Here is a 16,432-nt window from a genome sequence, read left to right on the forward strand (position 1 = left end):
AAATAATTGCAATGATATGCACCTGTCAAACAGGTGCTGAAAAAATGGTCTTTGGGTGTTAATTGTGCCCATGAAACCTATACCAAAAACATTCTTCCAGATGAAATTATTGAACACCCTCAAAGCTAGGCAGCCTCGAAGTCCTACAGAGATTCCACATCCAAAAAAGACTTAATCAGTGACATCGGCATCAGGGGCTTCATAGCTGGTAATTCAGTACTGATTCCATTTTATAAAAGTCAAACGGTCCACGGAGTCTGTGGACAGACGCGTTCTATGATCAGTAACAAAACCTCCTGCAGCACTGAATGCCCATTCTGAAAGCACGCTGGATGCAGGGCAGCCCAACAATTTAATAGCATACTGGGCAAGTTCTGGCCAGTGGTCTATTCTCATGACCCAGTAAGTGAGTGGATCATCAGCTGGAAAGCTCTCCATCTCTGTTTTGGCCCCAAGGTAATCGTCCACCATGTGATGCAGACGCTGCCGAAGGGATGTGGAAGCTGACAGCCCTGGGCGGCGAGGACTAAAAAAATTCAGAAATGCCTCACTTAGGCAGACGCCTTCTCCAACGCTCCTCTCTTGACCAACAGAAGACTCAAAACTACGTTTTCTACCACACTACTGGAGTCAGGAAAAACGTTCACTAAAATCCTCTTTAACGTGTCCTCAAGAGATTGTATCTTATGCACCCTCTGTGGAGACGGGATGAGTTCTGAGACCTTCCCCTTATAACGGTGGTCAAGGAGGGTTGCCAACCAGTAATCATCCTTCTCCTTTATGCCACGTATTCTTGGGTCCTTTCGCAGGCTTTGAAGCATGAGGTTGCCTATGTGCCTCAAATTTGCCAAGGCTTGAGAAGCAGACTCCATGGGGTCACTCAGGATGACAGCATCTGGAACTTCCTCCTCCCAGCCATGTACTACTCCCAATTGATGCAGTCTTCCTCTTCTTCGAGGCCTATGAAAGTGCCAGAATCCTCCTCCTCATCCTCCTCCCCTCTTTCCTCCTGTGTGTTCTGTGACATAGGAATGATGGTGTCTGGATAAAGTGGGCCTTGAGAGGAAAGGAAGTCCTCCTCTTCCTCCTGCTGCTCTGCCTCCAGTGCCCTGTCCATAATGCCACGCAGAGTATGCTCCAGAAGGAACACAAAAGGGATTGTGTCACTGATGCATGCACTGTCACTGCTCACCATCCTTGTGGCCTCCTCAAATGGTGACAATACAGTGCATGCTTCCTTAATGATCATCCATTGGTGTGGGGAAAAAAAGCCAAGGCAGCCTGGGCCTGTTGTTGTGCCATACTGGCACAGGTACTCGTTGACAGCCCCCTGCTGCATATATAGCCACTGTAGCATTCCCAAAGTTGAGTTCCACCTGGTGGGCTGCAGAGGAGGGCATGGAGGTGGTGGAGGAGGAGGAGGAGGGGGTAGAGCTCACAGGTCTGGCATCATCACCACCAGTAGGGATGAGACGAACACCCCCCAGCAGAACATGCGAACAGGCAAAAAATTTGTTTGAACACGTGAACACCGTTAAAGTCTATGGGACACAAACATGAATAATCAAAAGTGCTCATTTTAAAGGCTTATATGCAAGTTATTGTCATAAAAAGTGTTTGGGGACCTGGGTCCTGCCCAGGGGACATGTATCAATGCAAAAAGAAGTTTTAAAAACTGACTTTTTTTGGGAGCAGTGATTTTAATAATGCTTAAAGTGAAACAATAAAAGTGTAATATTCCTTTAAATTTCATACCTGGGGGGTGTCTATAGTATTCCTGTAAAAGGGCGCATGTTTACCATGTTTAGAACAGTCTGACAGCAAAATGACATTTCTAAAGGAAAAAAAGTCATGTAAAACTACTATTGCTACTATCACTACTGCCTGGGGGGTGTCCATAGTATGCCTGTAAAGGGGTGCATGTTTTCCATGCTTAGAACAGTCTGACAGCAAAATGACATTTCTAAAGGAAAAAAAGTAATGTAAAACTACTATCGCTACTATCACTACTAACTACTGTAAAACTACTATCGCTGGCGCCGGCTATAATGAATTGTTAGTCCGGCAATACACATAAAACGGCATGGGATTCCCCCACAGGGGAACCCCGAACCAAAAAAAAAATGCGTGGGGATCCCCCTAAATTCCATACCAGGCCCTTCAGGCCTGATATGCATCTTAAGGGGAACCCCGTGCCAAATTTTTTAAAAAATGGCGTGGGGGTTCCCCTCAAAATCCATACCAGACCCTTATCTGAGCATGCAACCTGGCAGGCCGCAGGAAAAGAGGGGGGATGAGAGAGCAGCCCCCCCACCTGAACCGTACCAGGCCACATCATTGGAAGGGGGCTTTGGGGTAGCCCCCCAAAGCACCTTGTCCCCATGTTGATGGGGAGAAGGGCCTGCGGGTGGGGGGCTTATCGGAATCTGGAAGCCCTCCATCTTCTTCTTCTCCAATTTTCTTCTTTTCAATCTTCTTCTTCCTCTGCTATTCTCGTCCCACATCTTCCTCCGACTTCTTCTCCGCTCCGTCCGCACGATCCGCCTCGGTGGGAGTCTTCTGCCGTGTGACGCTTCGGTTCTTCTGACACTTCTTATATAACTGAGGGCGAAGAAAATGGAGAAGAAGAAGATGGAGGAAGAATAAGAACATCGAAGGAAGACCAGAATAAAGAAGATGGAAGAAGAAGAAATTAAAGGACCTGTCAAAAACCGTTTCTTGTGTTTTTTAACCTTTTTAAAAAAAATTGGGGGAAATGGTAGGGGTACATTTGTACCCTATTACCAATTCACATGGGAGGGCAGGATCTGGGGGTCCCCTTGTTAAAGGGGGCTTTCAGATTCTGATAAGCCCCCCGCCCACAGAGCCCCACAACCACCGGGCAAGGGTTGTGGGGATGAGGCCCTTCTCCTCATCAACATGGGGACAAGGTGCTTTGGGGGGCTAACCCAAAACACCCTCCCAATGTTGAGGGCATGTGGCCTGGTACGGTTCAGGAGGGGGACACTCTCTCGTCCACCCCTCTTTTCCTGCGGCCTGCCTGGTTGCATGCTCGGATAAGGGTCTGGTATGGATTTTTGGGGGGACCCATGCCATTTTTTTTTATTTTGGTGCGGGGTTCCCCTTAATATCCATACCAGACCTGAAGGGCCTGGTTTGGAATTTAGGTTGACCCCCCACGCATTTTTTTAAAATTTTGGTTCGGGGTTCCCCTGTGGGGGAATCCCATGCCATTTTTATCAATGAACTTTTATGTGTATTGCCGGACCGACAATTTATTATAGCCGGCACTAACAATAGTAGTTTTACAGTAATTAGTAGTGATAGTAGTTTTACATGACTTTTTTTCCTTTAGAAATGTAATTTTGCTGTCAGACTGTTCTATACACGGGAAACATGCGCCCCTTTACAGGCATACTATAGACACCCCCCAGGTAGTAGTGATAGTAGCGATAGTAGTTTTACATGACTTTTTTTCCTTTAGAAATGTAATTTTGCTGTCAGACTGTTCTAAATATGGGAAACATGCGCCTCTTTAAAGGCATACTATAGACATCCCCCAGGTACGAAATTTAAAGGAATATTACACTTTTATTGTTTCACTTTAAGCATTATTAAAATCACTGCTCCCGAAAAAAGGACCATTTTTAAAACTTTTTTTTGCATTGATACATGTCCCCTGGGGCAGGACCCAAATCCCCAAACACTTTTTATAACAATACCATGCATATAAGCCTTTAAAATTAGCACTTTTGATTTCTCCCATAGACTTTCAAAGGGTGTTCTGCGGCTTTCCAATTTGCCGCAAACACCCTAAATTGTTTGATGTTCGGCGAACGGGCGAACAACCAATGTTCGAGTCGAACTCATGTTCGACCCAAACATAAAGCCCATCCCTAACCACCAGCTGTATGGAGATGTGAGGGCACAAAAAGTTGTAGCACCAAGCCCTGTCCTGCATCCTTTTGAGTTGCATCCTTTTGAGTTGTGAACCAAATATATCCTCCCTACCCATGCTTGCTGGACCACGTGTCAGCAGTAAGATGGATTTTACGGCTGACTACCTTGCCCAACGATGCCAGAACATTCCCTTCCATGTGATGGTAGAGAGATGGAACGGCTTTACTTGAACTGTAGTAGCGACTGGGAACCTGCCATTGTGGTACAGCACATTGTGCAAATTTACGGAAGGGGACAGAATCCACCAGGCTGAAAGGCAGAAGTTGGAGACCTAACAGCTTTGACAAGCTTGCATTCAGGCATAGGGCATGTGAGTGGCAGGGACTTTTTTTTTTCCACTGCAGCAGATGAGGCAGAGAAATTGCCAGCTACAGTCTACAGCTGTTGGTGTGCTGCTGGCAGATGTGCTGCTAGGACCTGGGACACCCTGTGCTATACCATCATCCCTGTCAGTGGAGGCTGCTGAAAGGTAATGACTCGGTATCGCAGGGGCAGACTGAAGTGGGTAAAGAGGAGGAGGAGGGACAGATTTGTGCCCCTTTTGTGTGGCATTTAGGTGCTCTTGTCAAGAGGCTGAGTGGTTGGACGTTAAATGCCTTGTTAAGCATGTGGTACCCAAATGAATGGTGTTTTTGCCACATTTGATATGTCTGAAAAGGCCCAGACAGCTGAGCTTTGGGGAGTGGGCTGGGAGATAACACCTGCAGAATGTGATGGAATAGGGTGGCTGCTCTGTACTCTGGGCAGGCCATACATGTTTGCCCAAGATATGGTGCTCTGCAAGTAAATGCCAGTTGTTGGAAAGAATAGTACATTATGGTGAGCAGAATACATGGTAATAAACCTTACAGGATCATTTGAGGAGGGGGGGTTTTTGCGATTAAATAGTAAGGAGTTTCGGGAGCGCAAAGAGGTTTTATTGAAAGCCTTTCTCAGATTGGTAGGAGGGTATCCTCGCAGTAATGCCCTGTACACACGATAGGATTTTCTGATGGAAAATGTGTGATAGGACCTTGGAAAGGGTACACCCAAAGGAGTGAAAGACATAGACTTTGTAGGCACCAATCATAAAATTGAATACAACTTTTATTTATATAAAGAGATACATAAAAAGCAACAAACATAAACATTTTTAAAATTGCAAAACATTGCAAAAAAAGGGGGGTAATAGGTGCTACCACATCGATAATGGAAATAGATCGGGGGGTGACCCCTACGCATAAGGAGGGGTTCACACCCCTCTATTTCTAATAAAAAGACCTCAAACTGATATAGCTCTACATGTTTCACAATTTGAATGCTTCTTCAGGAGTTTGTTTGAGTTACCTATAATAGGGAAAAAAATAAGAGAGAATACTTATATTAGCCAACAGAAAAAAGGACAATAATGCGTCTCAATCAAAGGCGCTGAGTACCATGAGGAAGCAAACCCAAGGGCCCAAATATCAACATGCATATGGTGACATATAATCACATGCGGGGACGTGTCTAGTAGAGAATTGATAGCACCAATACAGTCCAGAGGAATAGTAAACTGGAGAGTCCCAGCTGTCCGAGAAAGGGTAGTCAGCAACTATATATAAGTCATAACAGCAGGGCTGTACCTCAAAGTGTGAGTGGAGGTAAAAAGAGGGAGGGGGGGAGGAAGGAAGGGAAAGGGGGGGGGAAGAGGAGGGGGGGGGACGGGCTGGGGAGGGACAAAGAAGAAAATAGTCAGTGAAAGAAAAAGGGGCAGATGGGTGAAATAGAAACAATATATAATGATATACTGGCTAGGATAGTTGAATCTATCTTCAAGCCAGGTAGGAGCTGTAAATAGTTGAGACACATAAACTCCAGGGTTGTGCCTCCAATGGCCAAGGTGCTTACAAAGATTCTGATCTAGAGAATATAAATAGTGTTAGATAAGCCAGTATACATACCAGCTCCCTGAAAGTATACCAACACACTGGTAAGTCTGATGGCAAGATTATATCCATTAATCAAGAGCTATAAACATTAACCAATAAGGCCAGAACGCTATAAATGGTACTGCTCCTACCTTGTAGGGTGATACAGGTTGAGCGGTTTCTGTAGCCAGTATACAAAAAGCCGATTCCTTGTAAACCTAGCCCCAGACAAAGCTTCACTAACAGGACTGCAATGGAGCTCTGATAAGACCCAGGAAAGCAGCTAATTAGTGAGGTGCCAGAAGCGCCATCTAGATAGAAAGTAAACAAAAGGGGGTATCAAATAATCAATCCACCCACATAGGCAGGGTACAGTCATAGAGAGTTTATGTTCTTACCGGACAGCTTGTAGTAGTGACAATAGTGTCCAAGGGCTTGAGCGCCATAGGAGGTAGTGGCGTGGTATAAGGCTATACTGATAGCCTTAAATACACGTCCCAATCAGGTGTGCAGCCCGTGCATCACCTTATTCGGCCGGACGAGACTGCGCACGCACTCACATCACGCCGCGCATGCGCAGTGGCCAAATCGACCCTCTATCATGGCCACGACGTGTGGAGGGAGCGCAGCTCTAAAAGGTAACAGAACCGCGAGCTCCCCCCAGTGGTCCCTTTTGTGTACAGCATGTGAAACGCTGTAGGGGCTGAATTAGGCAGATGGAATGAACCTGGAGATGTTACTGCACCTCAACAAGAGGTACATAATACAAATCCAGGGGGAGAGGGGAGGTCTGAACCAAAAGCCACAGTCACTATCCCTCGAAAAAGAGGGGGGGGGGAAGGCAAAATGCGGCTACCCAGCCGCACATGTGATAAGTACACCGGCAAATCGATATGGTCCAAGGGTTAGTCTGCCTCAATACTCATTACCGGCCTGAGGCGCAAGGCCAGTGAGCATAAGTAAACATGTTAACTACCATGAAGGGAATGTACTCCTTCATGGTGCATATATGTCAGAAATATATAAATCTACAGTTGAGATTAATTAAGTAGAAACATGCATATACATTTTGCAAGCAACAGTGTGATTAAAAATTGATTGAAACTTCCTGTAATTACACAGCACTCTAAATCGAGAAAGTCACTGAATAACCATAAAGTACAGTCACAGAAATAAAGCTCTCCATAGTTGTCCAAGAAAGGGGGGGAAAAAACTACAGTGGGCGGGGCAGGGGACAGGAGGGTCTCCAACATAAGGAGGGAAAGGGGACATGTATATTGATGGTAATAGCTATAGTGTAGATATACCGAAGGCAATAATCGTGCTAGCTAATCACTAGAAACCATTAAACGTTATTACGTCATCGTATAGGTCAACCTAAAGTTTTTATCCAAGAAAGGATTTATAAGATCATACTTCATTAATGCCTGGCCAACATGTGGCATTCAGGCGTTCAATCCACCTTGCCTCCTGTTGGAGTATTCTCCTGTCCCAGTCACCACCCCTTGAGTCTTGTGAGATAACTGCTAACACAATAAAGGTCACAACAGAAGTGTCAAATCTATGGCACAAATCAAGATTTCTACTAATGGGACTGAGCATCTTCCCATTCGCTGAATAATAAACGTGGTCACGTCTCCTTTGCCAGAAATGGCGGATGGTCTTGCCAACATAAAATATCCCACACTTGCAGGTCATCAGATATATCACACCCTGGGTATTACAGTCAGCCCGAAAGCATGGACAAAATGTCTCGCCATTCGGTATTTGGAATCTGAGACCTGTGGATATCCAGGGGCAGAAGGAACAGTGCCCACAAGTGTACATACCCACTCGGTTAATCGTATGAGCCTGTGAAGGGACAAAATGGCTACTAGTCAGCTTATCACGCAGGGAGGGTGCTCTTTTGAACACAATCTCTGGGTGATCACTGACATGTTTCCTTAAGATGGGGTCCTCAGATAGGATGTGCCAATGTTGCTGCAGTATATTGCGTAATTGGTACTGTTGATGCGAGTATTGTGTAATAAATTTGACCGTTGAATGTTCCTCCATCCTAGTTTTATTAGAAAAGAGCAGTGTATTTCTGGATTGGTCACAGGCTTTATTAAAGGCTTTACGAAGTAGGGACTTGGAGTATCCCCGTTTGAGGAGGCGTTCCCTAAGTAGGTCTGCATGATGTTTAAAGTCGCTGTCAGTGGTACAGTTCCTCCTAAGCCGAATATAATGTGCATAGGGGATACTTCGTACCAAAGTGGAGGGGTGGGCACTAGAAGCATGCAATATCGTGTTTCCTGCCGTCTCTTTGCGATAAAGTGTGGAGGCCAGGCAAGAATTGGCATCTTTGTAAATCGTCAAGTCTAGAAAAGAGATCTTGTGTAGTTCACTGTTATAGGTAAACTTTAGGTTAAAAGTGTTATTATTGAGGTTGTCTACAAAAGAAGCCAATGTATGTTGGGACCCAGTCCAAATAATAAAAATATCGTCAATGTATCTTAGCCACACCAACACCTCATTGGTGTGGCTACTAAATTGATCATTTGAAAAAACATAGCGTTCCCACCCCCCCAGGTACAGGCTGGCATAGGCCGGGGCACAGCAAGTGCCCATGGCCACCCCTGTACCTGGAGGTAGTAGGAACCATTAAACATAAAACAGTTATGTGTCAGTATGAAAAGGAGTAGTTTCAACACAAATTCATTGAAGGGCCATAAGTGGTGGTCTTCCTCCATGAGGAATGAACGGGCCATTCCGACACCCTGCTCGTGAGGGATGCTGGAATACAAAGCCTCCACATCCAAAGTCACGAGCAGGGCGTTGGGAGGGACCGTCACCCCCTCAATTTGTTTAAGGAGGTCTAGAGTATCCCGGACATACGAAGGTAATCGTAGGACATGGGGGGGTCAGAAAGAAATCAACAAATTTGCTTGCATTCTCAGTCAATGAGCCTATTTCCGAGACAATGGGTTGGCCAGGGGGGCTTCCAGGCTCTTGTGGACCTTTGGTATGGTAGAGCAGCTTTGTGTGTAGTATCAGTAGTGATTGTTAGAGACTCAGATCCCTCATTCTCCTCTAAGAGGATAATGAGGTCTCTAAAAGCCCTAAATTCCTCCATGGTAAAGTGTTTAATACTTTCAGAAAGTTCCTTGTCTCGTTCAGAGCGTATGTATTGATCATCAAAAAGATATTTATAAGTTAGTTTTCTACAGAAAAGATATAAGTCTTTGATGGTGTCATATTTGTCCATTTGTGAAGTGGGACAGAAACTCAGACCAAGAGGTTAAAATCCGCTTGAGAAAAGGAATACGAGGTGAGATTAATAATATCAAGTTCTACCTGGGAAGGGACGGAGTCAGAAGTGAGGGAAAATTTGAGGAAGGTGATGGTACAGGAGTCACATGCTCATCCAAGGTGCTTTGTTTAGTAGGGAACATTGGTGATGTTATAGTGCTTGATGGAAGTGAAGCCATGTTAGTGGTATATCGTGTCATCATGTTTGGGCCATTTGAACCATTGTTAGGAGCAGAATTGGCATTAGAACCTGATGTATTTTGTAGCAACATAAGTGCCTGTGTGGCTAGATGGCCCAAATGTGTGGTTGAGTGAGTACCATCCGTGGCCCCTACATTGGGGCCCGGAGGTGGGCATTGAGACTGTGTTTTAGCCCTTGGTGAGTGTTGCTTCGTGATTTCATCTGGTCGTTTTTTGGGGTGCGGGGTATGCGGTTGATTCCCTCCCAACCCTCTTTTACGTGGGCCAGAGTAAGAATTAGGATGTGTATTAGTAGATTGAGAAAAGGGTCGTGTAGAAGAGGAAGCAAAAGAGGAGTTGGACTCGGTATCCTCTTCCCTAGAAGAGTAATTTGGGCCATTATGGCTAGTCTTTAAGCCCCGCCTCGTTCTTTTGTTCTGTGGCATCAAATGCCATCGATATGCATAACCTTCCACGAAGGCCGTTTTGTTCCTGAACATTTTAGTTTGTTTTTTTGATATAATATCCTTATTAAGTCTGTTCAGATATTCTTTCAATTCCTGCCACTTCTTGTCAAACTGAGCATGGCCTTTTACTAGATCTTGTTGTACCTGTAGGGAGATGAGTTCCTGATCTAGGGCCGTTAGGTCCGTTCTGTATTGAGCAACTAAAAGTCTGATTAGTTCAATACTACATTTGGTAAGTTCTTGTTCCCATAACCATTTTAATTCTGGAGTCACATTCTTAAAAGAAGAGAATATTTGTATCCTAAGTCCCGTAGGACAAATATTGTCTAGTATGTACTGTTGAAAAAATTCAATATGCCAATATAGATTAGACTTCTTTTTGAGAAGTCTTCTGGCTTTAGCAGGATATTGATTAAGTGCTAGATCATCTCTGGTAGAGGTATTACAGTTATTATGCAGTTCACTCATATACCCAGACCAGGCATCTCCTACAAAGTCCACTGTCATCCTATTGGACAGGAACTAACCTGACACAACAATAACTCGCAAAAAAATGCACTGTAGATGGAGGGGTCAACGGGTCAATTTGTACAGGAAGCTCAAATGTCACACTGAAATATTGAGCAAATAATGCTAGAGTACATAATTCGCTCAAAAATGAGCAGTCAAAAGGAAAGGGTTAAGACATCATAGGGCAACAGGCGGGTGCTACCACCCAATCAATACTGAGAAAATGGGGGATTTTTAGATCTCATCACAGGATGGACTGTGGAGATCTCATATATAGGGCAGTGCCAACGTCCTAAACTATAAATATTGGAAAGGGTACACCCAAAGGAGTGAAAGACATGGACTTTGTAGGCACCAATCATAAACTTGAATACAACTTTTATTTATATAAAGAGATACATAAAAAGCAACAAACATAAACATTTTTAAAATTGCAAAACATTGCAAAAAAAGGGGGGTAATAGGTGCTACCACATCAATAATGGAAATAGATCGGGGGGTAACCCCTACGCATAAGGAGGGGATAACACCCCTCTATTTCTGATAAAAAGACCTCAAACTGATACAGCTCTACATGTTTCGCAATTTGAATGCTTCTTCAGGGGCTTGTTTGAGTTACCTATAATAGGGAAAAAAATAAGAGAGAAGACATACACCAAAACAAAAAATAACATGTTAATATCCTTATATTAGCCAACAGAAAAAAGGACAATAATGCGTCTCAATCAAAGGCGCTGAGTACCATGAGGAAGCAAACCCAAGGGCCCAAATATCAACATGCATATGGTGACATATAATCACATGCGGGGACGTGTCTAGTAGAGAATTGATAGCACCAATACAGTCCAGAGGAATAGTAGACTGGAGAGTCCCAGCTGTCTGAGAAAGGGTAGTCAGCAACTATATATAAGTCATAACAGCAGGGCTGTACCTCAAAGTGTGAGTGGAGGTAAAAAGAGGGAGGGGGGAAGGGGGGGAGGAAGGAAGGGAAAAGGGGGGGAGGGGGGGAAGCCAGGGGGGAGGGGGGGGAGCCGGGGGGGGAGGGAGAAAGAAGAAAATAGTCAGTGAAAGAAAAAGGGGCAGATGGGTGAAATAGAAACAATATATAATGATATACCGGCTAGGATAGTTGAATCTATCTTCAAGCCAGGTAGGAGCTGTAAATAGTTGAGACACATAAACTCCAGGGTTGTGCCTCCAATGGCCAAAGTGCTTACAAAGATTCTGATCTAGAGAATATAAATAGTGTTAGATAAGCCAGTATACATACCAGCTCCCTGAAAGTATACCAACACACTGGTAAGTCTGATGGCAAGATTATATCCATTAATCAAGAGCTATAAACATTAACCAATAAGGCCAGAACGCTATAAATGGTACTGCTCCTACCTTGTAGGGTGATACAGGTTGAGCAGTTTCTATAGCCAGTATACAAAAAGCTGATTCCTTGTAAACCTAGCCCCAGACAAAGCTTCACTAGCAGGACTGCAATGGAGCTCTGATAAGACCCAGGAAAGCAGCTAATTAGTGAGGTGCCAGAAGCGCCATCTAGATAGAAAGTAAACAAAACAAAAGGGGTATCAAATAATCAATCCACCCACATAGGCAGGGTACAGTCATAGAGAGTTTATGTTCTTACCGGACAGCTTGTAGTAGTGACAATAGCGTCCAAGGGCTTGAGCGCCATAGGAGGTGGTGGCGTGGTATAAGGCTATACTGATAGCCTTAAATACACGTCCCAATCAGGTGTGCAGCCCGTGCATCACCTGATTCGGCCGGACGAGACTGCACTCACATCACGCCGCGCATGCGTAGTGGCAAAATCGGCCCTCTGTCATGGCCACGGCGTGTGGAGGGAGCGTAGCTCTAAAAGGTAACAGAACCGCGAGCTCCCCCCAGTGGTCCCTTTTGTGTACAGCATGTGAAACGCTGTAAGGGCTGAATCAGGCAGATGGAATGAACCTGGAGATGTTACTGCACCTCAACAAGAGGTACATAATACAAATCCAGGGGGAGAGGGCAGGTCTGAACCAAAAGCCACAGTCACCATCCCCCCGAAAAAGAGGGGGGGAAAGGCAAAATGCGGCTACCCAGCCGCACATGTGATAAGTACACTGGCTAATCGATATGGTCCAAGGGTTAGTCTGCCTCAATACTCGTCACCGACCTTGTTGTCAGAAATTCCGACCGTGTGTAGGCTCCATCACACATTTTCCATAGGAATTTCCGACACACAAAGTTTGAGAGCTTGCTATAAAATTTTCCGACAACAAAATCTGTTGTCGGAAATTCCGATCGTGTGTACACAAATCTGACGCACAAAGTGCCATGCATGCTCAGAATAAATTAAGAGATGAAAGCTATTGGCTACTGCCTCGTTTATAGTCCCGACGTACGTGTTTTACGTCACCGCGTTCAGAACGATCGGATTTTCCAACAACTTTGTGTGACCGTGTGTATGCAAGACAAGTTTGAGCCAACATCCGTCGGAAAAAATCCTAGGATTTTGTTGTTGGAATGTCCGATCAATGTCCGACCGTGTGTACAGGGCATTAGAGTCATTCACGTAACGCCTTGGCCTGAGTTCTAAAGTCACTTTCAAGCGTAAAATTTCTGCGCAAACGCAGATATTGTGCATATGGTATACTGTGTACCAGTGATTTAGGGTGAGCACTGGTGGCTTATAATAGGGTATTGCCAGCCGTGGGTTTGCGGTACAGATCCGTACCCAGGGAGCCATCTTGTTGTTTTTATGATATTAAGATCTAGGAATGAAATCTGATCAGTGTCGATTTTGAAGGTGAATTTTAGGTTGAGGTAATTGTCGTCCAACATATGGAGGAAGTCCAAAAGTTTGTCCTTCGACCTAGTCCATACCAAGAATAGATCATCTATAAAACAATACCAAAGCAGGGTGTCTTCAAGATAGTCTGCATATCTATCATCCAAGTGGACGTGCCTCTCCCAACCACCTAGGTAAAGATTTGCATAAACTGGAGCACAGGAAGTTCCCATGGTGACTCCCTGGGTCTGCAGGTACAGCTGGTCATTGAAGGTGAAGTAATTTTTAGTCAGAATAAATTGTAGTAGTGCAAGAATAAACTGCTTGAGAGGCCATGTGGTGGTATCTTGCACGAAAAGAAAGGATTCAGCCATCCATATGCCCCACTCATGGAGGATAGTGGAGTAAAGCGCCTCAATATCAACTGCCGCGAGCAGGGCGTCAGGAGGGATCTCCAATGTGACACCAACCTCAACATCATAAACCTCACTCCCTACCGATTGACCGACGAGGAATCCTCGTTGCTTCAAGGCAAGGCCTTTTATGTTGGAAAGACCACCAGAACTCAGGCAGAGGATTGGTGACCACCTCTATTATTCCGAGAGTGGTAAACTGACTACGATTGGTAGACATATTGGACTCCATCACAGATATGACACTTCTGTTGTACAGTTTTCAGTCCTGGAGGTGGTGTAACCCAACCCCAGGGTGGGGGGTTTGGGACCGCACAATCCTGCAGAGGGAAACATTATGGATAGAGCGGCTCAATGCTACTCGTCCCCCCGGTCTTAATGAAATGGTGTCGTACAAACCATTTTTGTGAATCTTTCCATCCCTCTAACAATACCCCTCCTTTTCCCTCTGTCTAATTTCCCCCCTTCCCTCCCCCCTTTTTTCACCTTCCATTATCATTTGCCTCATTATGGTCCGAGGTCGCACAATGTCACTTCATCTATATCATGTATTCAAACTCATGTGTTAGGGTCAGTGACTTGCTGGGTGATATATCCCCAGAAGTCTATACAATTACCCTTTACAGTTTTTATTAGGTTCTTTATATAATTGGTTTAATACATTGCCTTGCTGTTAAGGAGACTCGCTGTACCCTGGTCCTCAGCGGTGCTGTACTCTGCAGGCACCCTGGCCCCTTCTCCCACCGGTGGACATGTGTTTACCCTGGCAGGAAGCCTCTATCCCTGCTTGCACTGTATTGCCCTGAAACCCTTCGGTCCTTAGGTTGCATCAGCACATGCTTGCACAGTAGCACAGTTTTGTGCACCTGCGCAGTGCAGGTAAACAGACCCTGTGATGTCAGACGTCGCCCACAGCGGCTTTATCTGGCGCCGACAGGGTTGGGGAGCTGATACAGCGGTCTATAAAGGACCGCTGTGTGAGCTTTAATAGACTCTTCTTGCTGGCTGCCGTGGTAGATCGTCTCATCTGAAGGTTAGTGTGTCTTGGAGAGGGGTATAGGATGTGCCTCCTTCTCCCTTACATCCTCCATACCATCTTCACTCCTCTCCTCTCTCACTCTATTCTCCCTCCCTTGCCCCTCCTGGCTCCCAACCTTCAGTGTTTTGATCTCTTGTACCATTATATTTCACAGACTGCTTGTCACTGGGATCTTATACAGCAAGTGTGAGACTCGCTGCATCCCTAAGCTCAAGTGTCAACTATTTGACTCTGGGAGTATCTTTACTTTATCATCATCGGCATACACCGTACCTGGTACATACAGCCCATGCAATTACAATCGAACAATTAAATATCTGGTGAGTTCCAGCATTCCTATATACCTTTATATATGTTTATTATCTTTGATCAATTGGACGTATTGTGGGTCATTGTGGCACTTCCTTCTTTTTTTCCCCTTTCCCCCCTTTTCTCCCTAATCCCCCCCCTCCTTCCTTCCCCCCTCCCTCTCTCTCCTTTCCCATCTTTCCCCCCCTTCCCTTTCTCCCCACCCTCCCCCCCTTTTTTTCCCCCTCCCTTCCCCCTTCACCTCCCCCTTTCCTTTCCCTCCCCCCTCCTATGCTTCCTTCCCTGCCCCACCCCTTCTTTCCCCCTCCCCCTTTTTTCCTTTCCCCCTCCTCTCTTTCTTTCCTCTCCCCCCTCCCTCCCCTATCCTCCTACTTTGCCCTCACCTCTTTCCCTCCCCTCTCTCACCCTTGGAACAAAATATTTGATCGATCAATTATCTACTTGTTGTGCCACATCCTAAATTCGAGTTTAGAACAAAAGAAGTTCCCCTAGCGGACTTTAAAGGCACATTTTTTAAAGAAAATATTTTAAAAAAATTTTAAAAAAGGTATGTAAAGTAGATAACAGTTTATTAGTTACAAAAAATAATCAAGTGAATCACATAGTTATAAAGTTAAAAACAAGGAATGCATTTCCATAAATATAGAAGTTGATACCAATACATGTGCACCCGACGCGTTTCGGAGTTACTTATGCCCTCCTTCTTCAGGGGTGATTGTAGGGTTTTGCAACAAGAATTTTCTATATGGGAAATAATATGTATAACATAGACATAATGAGTGCACAATAAAGGAACGTAAATACAAAATCTATAGTTGTATGAGTCTGTATACATACACATTCATTTCTCTGTTTACACTTACATTGGTATCTACGGATATAGGTTGTGCATTCCAGGACGAATTAAAAGAAACATAGATATGTTGACGTACTGCCCATCGGACACGCTCCCTGGTCGTGGTGTGTAGAACTTTAGTGGAGTATAGCAGGAGTATTCACATAGCCACTGTCAAGGTGGAAGTAGAGACGTATAATATATAGGGTGGTTTTATTCTTCCTTCCAGTAGGAAGAAAGGCCCAAGGTTAGCGGGCATATGACAGTTTAGATCTGAGGTCACACTGGGGCCAAATGTGTATCCTGTAAATCATGAAGATATATATATATGTAAGGATGTGCATACATATGGATAATTAAAGTAGTACATGGAGAATCCAAAAGCTGTATCCTACCTGGTCCGCCTACAATAATGGGGGGCAGTAACTGGTGGTAAATATGGATCAGATGTGGTTCAGAAAGCTGGAGAATCAACATAGAAATGGGAAGTATATTAAAACCCTGGTTGGTGAGAGGGAGGGGGGGGAGGGGGGGGGGGGGGAGAGAAAAGGGGGGGGGGGGGCAGGGGAGGGGGGGAGGGAAGGGGGGGGGAAGAGAAAAGGGGGGGGGGGTGGGGGGCTGGGGAGGGGGGGAGGGGAAGGGGAAGGGGGGGGGGAAGAGAAAAAGGGGGGGGGGGGAAGATGAGGGGGAGGGGGAGGAAGAGAAAGGAAAGGAAAAGGAAGGAAGGCAGGGAACAGAAAGTAGAAGAGGGGGAGGG

Source organism: Aquarana catesbeiana, linkage group LG03 (genome assembly GCF_042186555.1).
Source record: "Aquarana catesbeiana isolate 2022-GZ linkage group LG03, ASM4218655v1, whole genome shotgun sequence".
NCBI lineage: Eukaryota > Metazoa > Chordata > Amphibia > Anura > Ranidae > Aquarana > Aquarana catesbeiana.